The 15,163-nt window shown below is 40.4% G+C and overlaps 1 long non-coding RNA gene across 1 annotated transcript in view; it reads left to right on the top strand.

The window, feature by feature from the left end:
• Positions 1 to 15,163, top strand: part of LOC114230635 (uncharacterized) — a 155,560-nt gene that overhangs the window by 128,739 nt on the left and 11,658 nt on the right. The window lies entirely within an intron of this gene.

The raw sequence follows: 15,163 nt of genomic DNA, 5'->3' as shown, positions 1-15,163 counted from the left end.
AATCTTTAAAAGTTAAATTCAATTAGTAGCTATACTGTTTAGTGTATCCAAAGAACAGAAATAACTGCTTGGACAGGGTCCTTGTTCACCCTGATGGAATCATGAAGAAGGCAAGAAAGTTCTCGGGAGAGATGATCTTCTATCCCACAGGTTAGAAGGAAATGACCAGATCTGTACTCGGAAATATTTCTCACTGAGATGCTTTTTCCAGGTATGCTTTGTGGATTCTCACCTCTGTGTGGTGCTTTGTATTCGTGGAAATCAGAAATTACCAGAGCCAAAAACTAATAAACTTATAGTCAAAGCTAACAAATAAGCAAAATGTACTGGACCCATCATTTATGTGCACTATTCTTTTCTTGGAAAGTTCCTAATACTTCCTGTAAGCAGGCATAATTCAAAGTGTCAAGTCATGTTGTGCTGGCAAAAATCCACATGGAATCTGTTTTATTTTTTCTTTCCATTTGTTTTGTGTTTGGATTCCCTTTTGATGACACTTATTGCTTCATAAAGTTTATGCTCTTCTTCTTTCTCTTATAATTGCTTTGTTCTCCAGGCCTTTTGTTTCTGTGAAGGGAGAAGACAATGTGGGAAGGCAGTGAATAAAACATAGTTTTGAATATGGATAGGTCAGAGTTGACCTTTTGCCACATTTTAACTTGTCCTAAATCACACTGAGAAAGTCACATCAGTGCCTCAGTTTTCTCACTGTAAAAGTCAATTCTATTACTTTGGACATAGGGTTAGGGGCATGTAACCTAGACTCAAAATAGCAGGAACTTAAACTACATAGGTATGTATTTTTCATTTACTATATAAAATCTGGGCTGGCATTGTGACTCTGCTCTGGGAAGCCACTGCTGACTTCCAACTGCAGCAAAGGAACACAACCTGGAAATTGTGCCCATTGCTTCTACGCACATTTCACTGGCTAACTTGGTATCTGGCCACACTTAGCTGCAAAGGAGGCTGGGAACTGTACTCTTTATTTTGGATGGCCATGTGCCTGGCTAAAATTTAGGAGTTTCATTATTCTAGAATGAGGGGTGAATAGCTATTGGGGTTTAACCACCATTATCTCCCATTGAAAGGACTAACTTATACATTATCCAATAGACACAGTGCCTACAATACATTTAGGGCCAACAAATAATGTAGTTTCAATTTCTGTTAAAATCAGAAGAAAAAATGAATATGACAATAATTGATATATACTAATGGAATTCATCCTGGGTTATATTTGCTTTTATTCCAATGCAGATATAAAACATATTTTTTAATGTGTTCTTATAGAGGAAGTGGACCACAAAGGAAAAAAGTGACTATGACCCATAGAAGTCATGATGTAGACTAAGACCTAGGGATGATGAAGCCTTCCATACCGTTTTGTAAAGGTAGAGACAATGTAGGGCACAGTAGGTATTATAATTACTTTTCCACTCTTTTCCTCTTATTTTGCCTTCAATCCTTATATTATCATTATTGTATTGGTTGGCTCTAAAGATATTAACTTCTGAATTTAGCAACATCATCTTCATTTGTAATGAACCTTTTCTTCCATATATAGTCATATCTATATCTCTAATGGGAAGACAGAGCATCTAGTTTGAAGATAATCAGAAGGCATGTTTGCCTCCAAATCTCCCACCTATGGATTTTCCCTGTTAGAGACATTCCTTGCCTTAAAGACATTGACTCTGGGATGCTCTAGTTAAAAGTTCAACACACAATTTGAAAAAGTTCCCCCCACAAAATGTGAAATATTAGATCTTTATTTATCTGGAAAGATAAACAAAAAAATAGTTTAGAAAATTTCCATTGCACGGTGGGATTTTATTTACTATTTTCATATTTATTTAATTAATAATTTAAATAAATGACTTTTTGTAACCAGAGGCACACAATAAATATGATTTTATAATTTAAATATATTGATCAATTAGCAGTGACAACTCATTTGAATTTGCTTTATTGAGTAAGATGGATATCTTTTAACTGAGAACAGGCCCTAGATAAGGTATTGCAAGTTATTTTTGGAAGAAAATCACGAAGATACCAGATTTGCAAGGATGGTCTGTATCATCCTTGTTCTATGTTTTTTTTTTTCAAAAATGTTAACAGGCAATTCATTTACTCTACTGGGATATGTTTATATAAATGTAATATTCTATGAATATCAATATTTTAAAATTTAAATTATGAACATATCCTATATAATAAAAGGCTAATATGCAAATTTACCAAACGGCAGAATGACCGGTCGCTATGACGTGCACTGACCACCAGGGAGCAGATGCTCAACACAGGAGCTGCCCCCTGGTGGTCAGTGCGCTCCCACAGGGGGAGTGCTGCTCAGCCAGAAGCCCTGAGCCAGGCTCATGACTGGCGAGTGCAGTAGTGGCGGCAGCACTAAGGATGTCCAACTGATGGCTTACGGAGTGGGCCTAAGCTGACAGTCGGACATCGCCTGAGGGCTCCCAGACTGGGAGAGGGCACAGGCCAGGCTAAGGGACCCCCCTCCGTGTGCACGAATTTTGTGCACTGGGCATCTAGTTTTTAAATAATATCAGTAGTATTTTTTATTCATGCTTTTTTCAAAGACTGCGATTAAAGCTCTAATCTCTTTAAATAACCCAAAGGCCTTGTTTTCCAAGCTAATATGTATTCTGCATATATTAATGAGGTACTTGAAATCACAGACCAGTACCATGCATTTCTTTGAGACATACTAGTACATTCTACTTTTGAGTCTGCCTATGGAGTCCTTATTTTCCTTGTTCTTAAAATTACTTCAGTAAAAAAAAGGTAGAGAAGTGCCACTTTAAGTATTTGAGGTTCTACCTGATCCAGCTTCAGAACAGGAATACTGCACATGGTATGGATCTCTAGGTGTCCCATTTGAAGCAGGAAACCTGACACGATCAATTAGGAGTTAGCTAGATAGATGCCCATTGCATTGGAAGAGTCATGGCAACTGAGGAGGAGACTCTATCTCATGATTATATATCTCATGAGCCCACCTAAGTCAGGCTCTTTGCAAAGCCATTTGTTAGCATTATCATATCTCGGGTGAATTCTCTGGACTTCACATCCTTAACAACGTGGGTTATCTGTAACATGTTCCTGTGTCCTTTGAGAAAGGGCAGGTCTCAAAATATAACCTTATTTTTTTTTAGACTCTTTTTGGTGATTGGAGATTTTTACCAAAATTATGAGGCCTGTTTTCCAGCTTAACAAATTTACTTTTTTTTTCCTGGTCTTTTTCTGGCAACCAAGTAGTACTTAGCAGTTTTACTGGCTCTAATCAATCCCAACTAGGCAAGGATGGCTGTTTTCTTTGGCCTGGCTTCTTGGAATCATCCACATGAATCTGGTTGGTTGAAAATATGTTTGACAGTTGAGTCCCTCTTCTCTTTGCCTTGGCTCGGTAGACAGAGCATGTTAAGTTATTCTGTGTGAGTATGTTGGCACCTGGAGCATGTGTATTTGCACATGTCACATTGGTCTTACTCAGTAATTTATTACTTTGATTCCTTAAGTAGACATTTGTGACATGAGTTAGGATTCCTCTAAATGGGCTTAACCAGTTATTCTTAGGAAGAAAACTTGCAAGTGGAAGCTTAGGTTTGGAACATGTTTGCATTAGCCCTCCAGTATTTGACATGGTATAGGACATAGCACATAGAAGAGAGAGGCGAGATTAAACAGACCACAGGCTCTTCGGTGCTGGTTTCTCATTGAAACCTTTCATTACATTGTTTGTTCTAATGTTAATGTCCTCGAGTAATAGGAACTCCTCTTCTGTATCATGAATATGATTTCATACGAATGTCAATGTCCTTGTGTGATAGGGATTCCTAGGTTACTTGATTACTATTCAAACTTAATTTTACATTTTTGTATAACTTGTATTCAGCCACGGTGAGGTAAGAAGTTATCTTGCCTTAAATACTATTAACACCCAATCTTCCTGATCATTTCTTAGATTGTAAACATGGATGTAGTGGGGATGAATCTCTGCGCACAGAATTGAATAAAGAATAACTTTAAAATTTTTATATAATTCAGCTTACTATTTATTCAGCTACACGTTATGGTGGAGTAGAATATTTCCATTAATTTATGATTTTCCTCCCTTCACATTTCTCTAAGGCAGCAATTTTCAACTGGTGTGCTGTGGCAAGCTGGTGTGCTGCAAGAATCTTTAAAACATGCAATACTTGACTATTTAGTCAGGGGCACTGACCTCTTTTCTCTTAGGTTATCAAATTAAAAAATGGCAACAGTCAACATAGCAATAGCCGTCTAGTGCAAATAAATCAAAACTATATCTATTTTTTGTCATATTAACTAAAATTATGTTTTTTGGTGTGCCGCAGAATTTTAGTAATTGATTTATGTGTACCATGAGATGAAAAAGGTTGAAAATCACTGCTGTAAGCTATACATCTAAGAATGTATCTAAGATTTTGGAGAGGCTATGTGGTAGGGGAGGGGATCCATAGGGATCCATTCTATGTCTGATTTCCTTGGAGATAGCAAGTGAGATATCCACTCTCCTCATTGGTTCTCGTTACCCTTCATGTGGTTTGCTGCTGCGATGTCCTCGGCTGGCCCCTCTTTGCCTGTGAGGGCTCTTTCTGCTTCCCTCTGCCATGCTGAGACATTGACATCTCTGAAGCTGCTTGTGGTCTCATAAACTAGAAGTATCACAGAGCCTTTCTCTTTCAAGGTACTTGCTGATCTAGAGAGAGAAATTTTATTGACACGTGTGTCTATAAACAACTCTTAGGACCAGCATAGTTAGTCTATGGTTCCTGGAGGTTTTTCCTGGAAACCAAGTATGTACCTTTTAAAATTTTTATGTATGTATGTATGTATGTACGTATGTATGTATGTATGTTTTGTTGCCCATCAAAATATCTCAGATCTTTTTGTCTTGCTTGGGCTTTTCTCTGGGAAGCAGGGCACAAGTCCCTCTCTCTGGGATCCAGGGAGGTTTTTATTCTTTATTAGACCTCCTTTTCCTACTGGAAATATTTTTCTAGTTTGGATAGAAGTTAGATTATCTTCAGCTAGAAAAAAAAATCTTTAACAAAAACTAGGAAAAATTTCCTTAATTCAGTCCTAAATCAAGGAATACAGGGCTGACAATCTGGTCAAATTAGGGGAAAGGAAAGCAAGAAAAAACAAAGGAAAAAAAAGCAACATGGATGACTGTTGTAGAAATAGGATTTCTTCACATTTAGGTCTTAATTATCTGCATAAGTCAACACTAAGCCTTCTGAAAAGAAAATTAAGGTGTTCTTTCTTTGTGTCTGAAATTTCCTTGGACTTGAAGAAAGTTGACTCAGTCATCCATGTGATGGTTTTCTAAGCATTGTTTTTCATTTTCTTTCTCTTATTACTTCCTTCATTAAAAAACAACAACAATAACAACAAACAAAACAAAACAACAAATTCCATCAGTATGTGGGTGAAAGAAAATAAAATAGAACAGAAATTCAAATCACTAGTAGTGTTTGATATTAGCTTAGCATAAAGAAAGACAAATCCTAGCAGGGTTTGGCACATTCTGTGAATATCTCTGAACGTAAACTATTTATGCTTTTTTTGAAAGCTGTTTATAGGTCAGTAATCAGTCTCTCTCTCTCTCTCTCTCTCTCTCTCTCTCTCTCTCTCTCTCTCCTAGAACATGATCTATAATTCTAATGCACTCATGGTTAACATTATAGCTCATTTTGGTATTCTGTCACACTGAGTCTGATGACTGAGTTTTTTCAACACCCTGTTCCATATAGTCAATCAATCAGTGCTCACACACAAATGGAATCTGTTTGATGTCCCTTACCTAATGGTTAAAATTGTGCACGCTGATATCAGACTTCCTGGGTTAAGTCTTAGTTCTACCATTTAGAAGCTGTGGAAATGACTCGGGCAAGACATTTAACTTTTCTAAGCATCAATTCTTTATGGGGTGATAATACCTACCCAAAACATTATTGCAAAAATTAAGTGAAATATTCTATGTAATGGGTTTAGAGTAGTGCCTGGCACTCAATACACATTTGCCTTCATTATTATTGCTATTAAATGCATATGAAGTGTTTTCTATTTGCAATATTCAGAGAAAGGGTGACCTATGATTCCAAATCAGTGAAAATCCCATTTGTCTACAGTTTCTCAACTTTAAGAAAGGTTTTATGATTTTATTGGAAGAATATGTGAGTAATCATTCTTTGAACCTTTGAATATAGGAGCAGATTGGCTGGATCCATGAATTATTAGAGCTGGAACAAGAGGTTTCACTGTATATAGTACATCACTTTAATAGGAATCAGATAATTGCACCATGTGGATGAAGAACCCGGGATTTTTCCTCAGCATATAAAGAATCCATAGTAGTGGGAAACCTTAGCTAACTTGAAACTTTTCCTTATTTTGCTAGAATTGGATAGAATCTATGTCCAGTATCAAAAGATATTATAGTTGAAATGTCCAGACTAGAAGAGTGCCTGTTATTAGCTTTTCTTCCATGGGAAATCAAGCTTTATAAGGGTAATATAAAGCCAAAACAAAGGGCAAACTGGCAGAGATACACATATCCACTTAGGGACAGATGGATTGAATCTACGCTGGCATTGGTAGCCAATTAGGTAAGCAAAAACTTCTGCTTTAAGTGTTTTAGCTTCAAAAACTTGATATAGCAGAAGTTTGAGTATAGTAACTGAAATTAGAAATAGAATTACAGTGGAAACTGGTTTGGTTCCTTGTTCTCCTCAAGTTTTTTAGTACCCAATTTTTTTTTTTTTGGGAGGGGGAGAGATAGTCAAAGTTTGACTATATTGTGCTATTAGAAAATGGGTTATATAAAATTTTTGGTAAAGAAGAGGCCCAGGGTTGAGCTCACACCAAGGTAAACAAAAAGATTATTAATTAGTCATTCAGACTCATTAATTATTGCCAATTACTTGTGAAAAATCTTGGGAAGTAGTGTGGTGTAATAGACAGATTACCTCAAAACCAGTTCTAGATCCTTTAAGCATTTACTACTTCATTAAATAGATAATGAATTAAATTATTATATACAATTTCCTAATATTGGATGGAAAAATTAAGCATAGTATAAATGAGAGTAGTGGATAGAGAATATAAAACTGGAGCTCAGAAGAGAGGTGAGAGCTGGTCATGTATACTGGGTTTACTGACTTGAAGTGAGAGTAAAATCTATGGGGGTGAGTGAAAAATCATCCACATTGAGTAAATAGGAGAAAAAGATGAGATAGACAAGGATGGATCACCAACATTCAGGGAAAGATAAGCGGAAATAAGCCAACACTAATGGGACAAATAAATATCAGGAACATGGCAGAGAGCAGGCTGACGGAGGAAGTGAGGCTTCTGGGCAGAGTGACATATATCTCTTCTCCTTCCCAAATCCCATTGAAATAAAATGTAAATGTACCAAAGGTAATACATCTATAGCAGTTCTCAAGTCAGGCAGAGACATAAGCAAACCATTAACTTTGATGAGCTTCTGGAAGATGGAAAATATGTGATATATTAAGAAATACAGGAACAGGAGCACACACACAGGCGGTCATGGGCAGGGAAGCCATGCTCCCATGCACGGTGCCTCTGAAATGTTCCAGTTTCAGGAGTAGGCAGTGGCTTAGAGATCAGAACAGCAGTGCAAGTTAGCACCTCTTCAAATACTCTTTGCCAAAGAAATTGGTTTGAGATTCCCATGCCCCTACCTCCCAAAAAGCAACAACCACCACCATGTAGTCTGGGCCTGGCTTGCTCTCTGCTTTCTACTCAGTTTAAAGGAAAGTTTTCGTTGGGCTCAGAGCTCACAATCCATATCTCTCACTGAGAAGAGGCCTGGTGGGAAACAGGACTGCAGTTGGCACAGGAACCCAGGCCAGTGAAGTGTAACTTTCAGTCCATGATTTTAAATGATGAATATCATATTAGAGGGAAAAATAAGCACACACACACACACACACACACACACACACACACACACACACACAGAGCCAGTGATTCAACCCACAAAGAAACAGATCATTTGGGACATGAATATAATTTTATATACAGTTGACCCTTGAATACCATGGGTTTGAACTGAACAGGTTTACTTATATGTGGGTGTTTTTTGTTTGTTTGTTTTGTTTTCAGTAAATACCTGTATTGTTTTTTATTCATGGTTGAGAGTCTGTGAATGCAAAGGGCCAATCGCATGCATTTTCGGTGCCATTTTACATAGGAGACTTGAGCATCTGAGGATTTTGGTATCCATGGTGGGGTCCCGGAGCCAACACCCTATGGATACCGAGGATACTTAAGTTTTGGGGATTAGCCACTGGGCAGTTGGTCGGCACTCCCAATCCCTATGTTGTTCAAAGGCCAACTGTATATCGTCATAGATACTAAAGAAAAATAGTGACTTATTGGAACTTTAAAATACAATGGCTGAAATTGATAAAAATTAAAAAGAAGTTCTGGAATAAAAGCCTGAGGAAACCTCCTAGAAATCAGGCTGAAAGAAAAATAGGAACATATAAGAGAAGACTTTAAAGTCTTAGAAGATCCGTCCAGGAGAGCTATGATCCTTCAAAAAGAGTTTCACAAAGAGAAAACAAAATATCCTAAAGAAATTATCAGATAAATAATAAAAGAAAATTTATTTTTAAGACATTAACACATACGTTCTTCGCTTGAAAGGGCACACAGAGTGAAGCACCCATGAGTGAAGAAGAAAGACGACATCCAGGCAGATATTTGTGATACGTAAAGAGAAGACGCCAAAGGCCTCCACTATTGTCTCTTATAAATAAGAATCCAACTTCTCATTAGAGATATTGTATGCTTGAAGACTGAGGTCTGAGAAAAATATCATTGGAATCTAGAATTACCTGCAAACCAAACTATCAATCAAAAGTTCAGGTAAGCCCAGCTGGCGTGGCTCAGTGATTGAGCATTGACCTATGGAACACATAGTTCGATTCCCGGGGATATGCCTGGGTTGTGGGCTCCATCCCCAGTGGGGGTCATGCAGGAGGCAGCTGATCAATCATTCTCTCTCATCATTGATGTTTCTATCTCTCTCTTCCTCTCCCTTCCTCTCTGAAATCAATAAAAAAATATTTTTAAAGAAGAGTTCAGGTAAACTAAGGATGTTTTTAGATATGCAAGACTCAGAAAATTTATCAGTTATAGACCATCCTTTTTGAAAGCCCTGTTTGCTACTTATCCAACAACAACAACAACAACAACAACAACAACAACAAAAAACACCAAAGGAATTCAAGAAAGGAAAAAGCAAGGCCCACAACACAGAATATGTGCTTATCTTTTGTGTATTGTGTTATATAGTGGAAGCTCCCTGTTTGTAAGAGATATAACACTGCAGTATTCAGAAATGATGAAACAAGGCAGCAACTTACTCTCAAATGGTTCAGAAAAAAAATATGCTTTGTATTGATCTTGAGACTTTTCTGTAACCTTGTAATTATTTTGAACTAAGAACAATGTAAAAAACTAAAATGAAGGGAAGAAACTGGTAAAGGTAAAAACACACACAACAAAGTCACCTTTCCAGCACCTCCCCCACCTAGGACACACCCTACCTCACGTTCCATCCCCAGCACTCTCTATCCCACCTTCTAGCATCTACAATGGGCTTACATATATTTATTATTTATATGATCCTTACACATATTTATTATTTATATGACTCTTGTCTTTTGTCTCTCTCTCACCAACTAAAATAAATTCTTCAAGAGGAGCTTTTTTCACTGCTATATTGCCCGAGCATGAACAGTGCTAAGAACAAACTGAATTCTTGATAAGTATTTATTGAATGAACTAATAATTTCATATTACCAACATTAGTAATAAGTAAAATGTCATTATTTATAAAATAGCCAGGCTTTCCAAATACTAAAATTACAACTACCCAATATTGCCTGAGATTACCAATTTTTACTGCAATTTCTATATGGAAATAAATCTACTCAAACATCACAGGGAAGAATACTGCTATCATGAAGAATGAGGAATTTTGCTGATTTATACTGCTTTCTCAGCTTCCTATCCTCACTCATTTCCAACACTAGAAGGCATGCCTTTATTAAGTTTTTTTTTTTTTTTTTAATTTGCTAACTTATGTCTTCAACCTTCTATTTACTGACTCCTCCTTTTAAGGCACTATCTCACACTTTATAACATTAGACCTCATATCACTTCTCTTCTTATAACTGAAAGTAACTCTTTGTTTAGTCTACAGGTCAGTTAAAAAAAAAACACACCAGCTTTGATTCAGTGTGGGAGGGGAGGTGAGGCTCATTGGGGTTCCAGTCTTGATGCTGCGTAGTTGGTGTTACTCCCAAATATAAAATACACTTACACTCTTCTAATAACCTCAAAAGTTTCTTCTCATTATACTATCAGCTTGAGGACCAGGATCTCATTAACTAAATCAGGTTCAGGTACAGATGAAGCTCCTTGTATGAAGTTCCCAAAGTAAAGCTTGTCTAATTTCTACCAGTCCAAGTATCCTATCTAATAAAAGAGTAATATGCAAATTAACCATCACTCCACTACACCCACAAGCCATGCCCACCAGCCAATCAGGAGCGAATATGCAAATAAACCCAACCAAGATGGCTACGGACACAGAGAGCAGGAGGGAGGCTTGCGTTTCCCCGGCAATGGAGCAAGCCAAACTTTCCACCTGCCCTTGCTGGCCTAGGCCTCCACTCAAGGCTACAAAGTTTCAATGATAGAAGATACATAAATCCAAACAGAAATGGTGGCACCCACGGAGCTGGAAAGAGCAGGAGGCTTGAGTTTCCCTGGCGATGGAGGAAGCCAAGCTTTCCGCACACCCTGGCTGGCCCAGGCCTCCGCTTAAGGCTACAAAGTTTCAATTACAGAAGATACATAAATCCCAACAGAAATGGCTGCCACCACGGAGCAAGCAGATGGCTTGGCTCCACTCCAGGCTACAAAGTTTCAATTGTAGAAGATAAATAAACCCCAGATACCAGGGCCTCCACTTGGGTCGCCAGGGGGTGTGGCCTGCCTGCAAACCACCACAGGCCTCTCACTCAGGCCACCCCACGCCCCAAGGGAACCCCCACCCTGATCCTGGACATCCTTCAGGGCAAAGCAGCTGGCCCCCACCCATGCACCAGGCCTCTATCCTATCTAATAAAAGAGTAATATGCAGATTGACCATCACTCCAACACACAAGATGGCTGCCCCCATGTGGTCAAAGATCCTGCCCCCATGTGGACACAAGGTGGTCACCACAAGATGGCCAGCTGGGGGAGGGCAGTTGGGAGGGACCAGGCCTACAAGGGAGGGCAGTTGGGGGCAATCAAGCCTGCAGGGGAGGGCAGTTAGGGGTGACCAAGCCGGCAGAGAAGGGAAGTTGGGGGCGACCAGGCCTGCAGAGAAGGGCAGGTGGGAGGGACCCAGGCCTGCAGGGGAGAGCAGTTGGGGGGGGACCAGGCCTGCAGGGGAGGGCAATTAGGGGTGACCAGGCAGGGGAGGGCAGTTAGGGGCAAACACGCTGGCAGGAGAGCAGTTAGGCATCAATCAGGCTGGCAGGGGAGTGGTTAGGAGGTGATCAGGCTGGCAGGCAGAAGCGGTTAGGGGCAATCAGGAAGGCAGGCAGGTGAGCAGTTGGGAGCCATCAGTCTTGGATTGTGAGAGGGATGTCTGACTGCCCGTTTAGGCCTGATCCCACTGGAATCTGGTCTAAACAGGCAGTTGGACATCCCTCGAGGGGTCCCAGATTGGAGAGGGTGCATGCTGGGCTGAGGGACACCCCCCCATGCACGAATTTCGTGCACCAGGCCTCTAGTCCTATATAATAAAATCTTAATATGCTAAGTGTCCATTTGGCCATTCAAACAATCAAAGCATAATATGCTAATGATATGCTAAGGCTGCTCAACCGCTCACTATGATGTGCACTGACCAACAAGGGGCAGATGCTTCAACCACTAGGTTAGCTTGCTGCTGGGGTCCGGCCATTCGGGACTGAGCGAGACAGGCTGGACACACCCTGGAGCCCTCCCACGGTCCCTCCCCAGCTGGCCAACCTCTCATGTCTCTCTCTGGCCCTGATCATGCACCAGTGGCGTCCCTCGGCCTGGCCTGTGCCCTCTCGAAATCCAGGACCCCTCGGGGAATGTCGGAGAGCCAGTTTTGGCCCGATCCTGCAGGCCAGGCTGAGGGACCCCACTGGTGCATGAATTCGTGCACTAGGCCTCTAGTTCTGAAATAAACAAGTCATCTTTCCCTCATCACCCAACATACCATGATAGTGAGACAGAGGAATAGGAGGCACATAGGAATCACTAGTTCATAACAATTCTGAAACCTGACGGAGAATATGCCAGTGTTTTCTTGACAAGATCTCATTCCTACAAGTTCTCCAGATTGGTTCGCCATGGTTCTTGTGTCTAATCTCTGGAATTTTAGTTCAATTCTCTTTCTTTCCTATCTGCCATAAACAGTAGTTTGTATTCCCAAGTGAGTAGTTTTCTCAGCCTGCTTTAGAATTTTGGGTGTAAAGGCCCTTTCCATTCTTGATGCTCCCTGTCCCTTTTAGTTCAGGCTGGTATTATTTATAGTAATACTGTTCTCTTAAAAACATTGTGAGTCTTATATAAATACTAGAAGCCCAGTGCGTGAAATTGCATGGCCCCACCCACCCACCCGCTGCCCGGCTGCACTCACAGCCCCGCCCACCCGCGCCTGCATCAAGTCCCCGCCAGTGCCCGTGCACTCAGCCTCCTGGTGACCAGTCTTTGGTCGTTCCGCCGTGATGGCGTCATGACCATGGGGTTTTTATGATGGAGATTATTTGGGTTCATTCAAGAGACAAATATCCCATTCACAAAACTTTGGGATAAACCCTGCTCCACTGTGGGCTTCTGCTGAGGTTGCTGACAGACAACACCTTAGCAGCTCAATGGTTTATTGAAAGGATCTCTGAGGTACACCATTAAAATCCCTAGAGGGCCTTTTAGGGACTAAACAGTTCTCTGAGTCACAACCTTAGATCTTCCCAAGGTCTAAAACAAAGAATTTTACTGTGACACCTTTACTTTAATCTTTTTTAAAAAATAAATCTTTATTGTTGAAAGTATTACATATGCTCCCCTTTTCGTCCCCATTGCCCTCTCCCACTAGTTTAATCTTTATGCCACATTTCCTCATTGGCTCTTGCATTTGGTCACCTAGATGCAAATTACGGCATGGCTCTATCATCCAGCTCCTTAGGTGCAATGTTTACACTTCCACCTTATCATGGTCAACAATGTTGCTAAAGCCTTTCCCACAGCATAACCAAGATTCCCTTTCTTTTTCCAATAGCATTTTCCTTATTTCTTTACTCTCACCACTGACCTTGTAGAAGACGATCAGACTTCTGCTCAGACCCTGTTTATAAGACCCTTTCGATTTTTACACTCTCCTCAAAGTCCTTCCAGTTTCTGCTCATTATGCAGCTTCTATGCTATGCACATACTTGGTACTTAGTAAATACTATTAGATTTAAGTTCTTTGGTTATTTACTATACTAGAGGCCCGGTGCATGACATTCGTACACCAGGAGTAGGGGGTCCCTCAGCCTGGCCTGCAGCCTCTCACAGTCCTGGACCCCTCGGGGGATGTCCACCTGCTGGCGTAGGTCTGCTTCCTGGGGTGGGCCTAAGCTGGCAGGAGGATATCCCCAAGGGGTCCTTAGTGCTGCCTCGGAGGCAGGAGAGGCTCCCGCCACCGCTGTTGCACTCGCCAGCCATGAGCCAGGCTTCTGGCTAAGCAGCACTCCCCCTGTGGGAGCACACTGACCACCAGGGGCAGCTCCTCATTGAGCGTCTGCCACCTGGTGATCAGTGCGCATCATAGCGACTGGTTGTTCTGCCACTCAATCAATTTGCATATTAGCCTTTTATTATATAGGATGCTTCTATAGAATATTTTCCCCCAATTTCTTTTTTAGTCTTGCCAGACTTTTGAGCAAGATATTAGAAACTGAAAGTTATCGAGCAAATATTCTCCTGAAAGTCTTGTAATATGCTTGATAACTTTCAGTTTCTAATATCTTTTTTCCTTAAAAAAATGCTATTTTTCATCTTCCTTGGTACAATTGATTGCTAGAGCTGTAGAGTGCTTGAAGAAAAACTCACCTACCAATCTCCCTTTCCAGTTTTAAAGATCAGGACACTCAGGCTCAGAGATGTCTGGGTGAGCATTAAGCAGTTAAATGACTTCAGGACAGGAACTTAGCTCCCATGTCTCTCACCACCTCACACTGCTGTAGGTTATTGAAAACAAGAGCCCACAGCTTGCTCAGAGAATCCTCATAAGTTACAAGACATATTAGAGCAAAGTAATCAGAAGCTGGACTGTTTCTCTTTTCAGCAGTCTGGTAATACTACTAATCTCTTGAGCTGTAATATGTTCCTCTAGATGGTTTATTTTTTATGATTCCTGCCTTGGCCTTGACCTTGGTCTACTGCATTCCCTCCTCTTTCTCCTACAATGAAGGCAGAGTTTTCCCTGGTGAGTGGAGAATCATACCAAGATGTGGAATAAGACTCGGTGGTTGGTGATGGACTCCCACAGGAATTACCTAGGGTAGTGCTGTACTTCGAAGGGAATGAGATCCCTGATAATGTACATGAGGGTTGTTGTAGATCACAACACTAGCATTGCCCATTTGTTTGGCCTCCCCTGTCACTCTCCACTGATCCAGCACCAATCCTGTGCCTGCAATTATTTTGCATTTGGGTGGCAGGTCAGTTTTCTTCTTACTGAAATCCCTTCCTGTATATTCTGGGTTGCCCTGTTTTAACCACGGCAACACCTTCCATCTTATTTCCAATTTGTATATATTTGTTGCAATCTCCTAACTGCTAGAATCTCTTTCCTAGTCTCCTTACTGTCAAAGTTTTGTCCTTTACTATCACTTCATTGGGAATCCTCGTGGGAAGGGAAAGTTATGTCCAGCTCATTGTCCTCTCAACCCATTACTTGTTTGTTTCATTTTAAATAAAAATTAATTAGCTGCTCTTGATATTCTATCTAGATTCTGAAACATTTACCTATTATTAATGCTGGTTATATTGGGGGGAGGGA

This window comes from Eptesicus fuscus, chromosome 10 (assembly GCF_027574615.1).
Source record: "Eptesicus fuscus isolate TK198812 chromosome 10, DD_ASM_mEF_20220401, whole genome shotgun sequence".
Classification (NCBI taxonomy): domain Eukaryota; kingdom Metazoa; phylum Chordata; class Mammalia; order Chiroptera; family Vespertilionidae; genus Eptesicus; species Eptesicus fuscus.
Note: the sequence above shows the minus strand (reverse complement) of the source record. Positions and strands in the feature narration are given on the sequence as shown.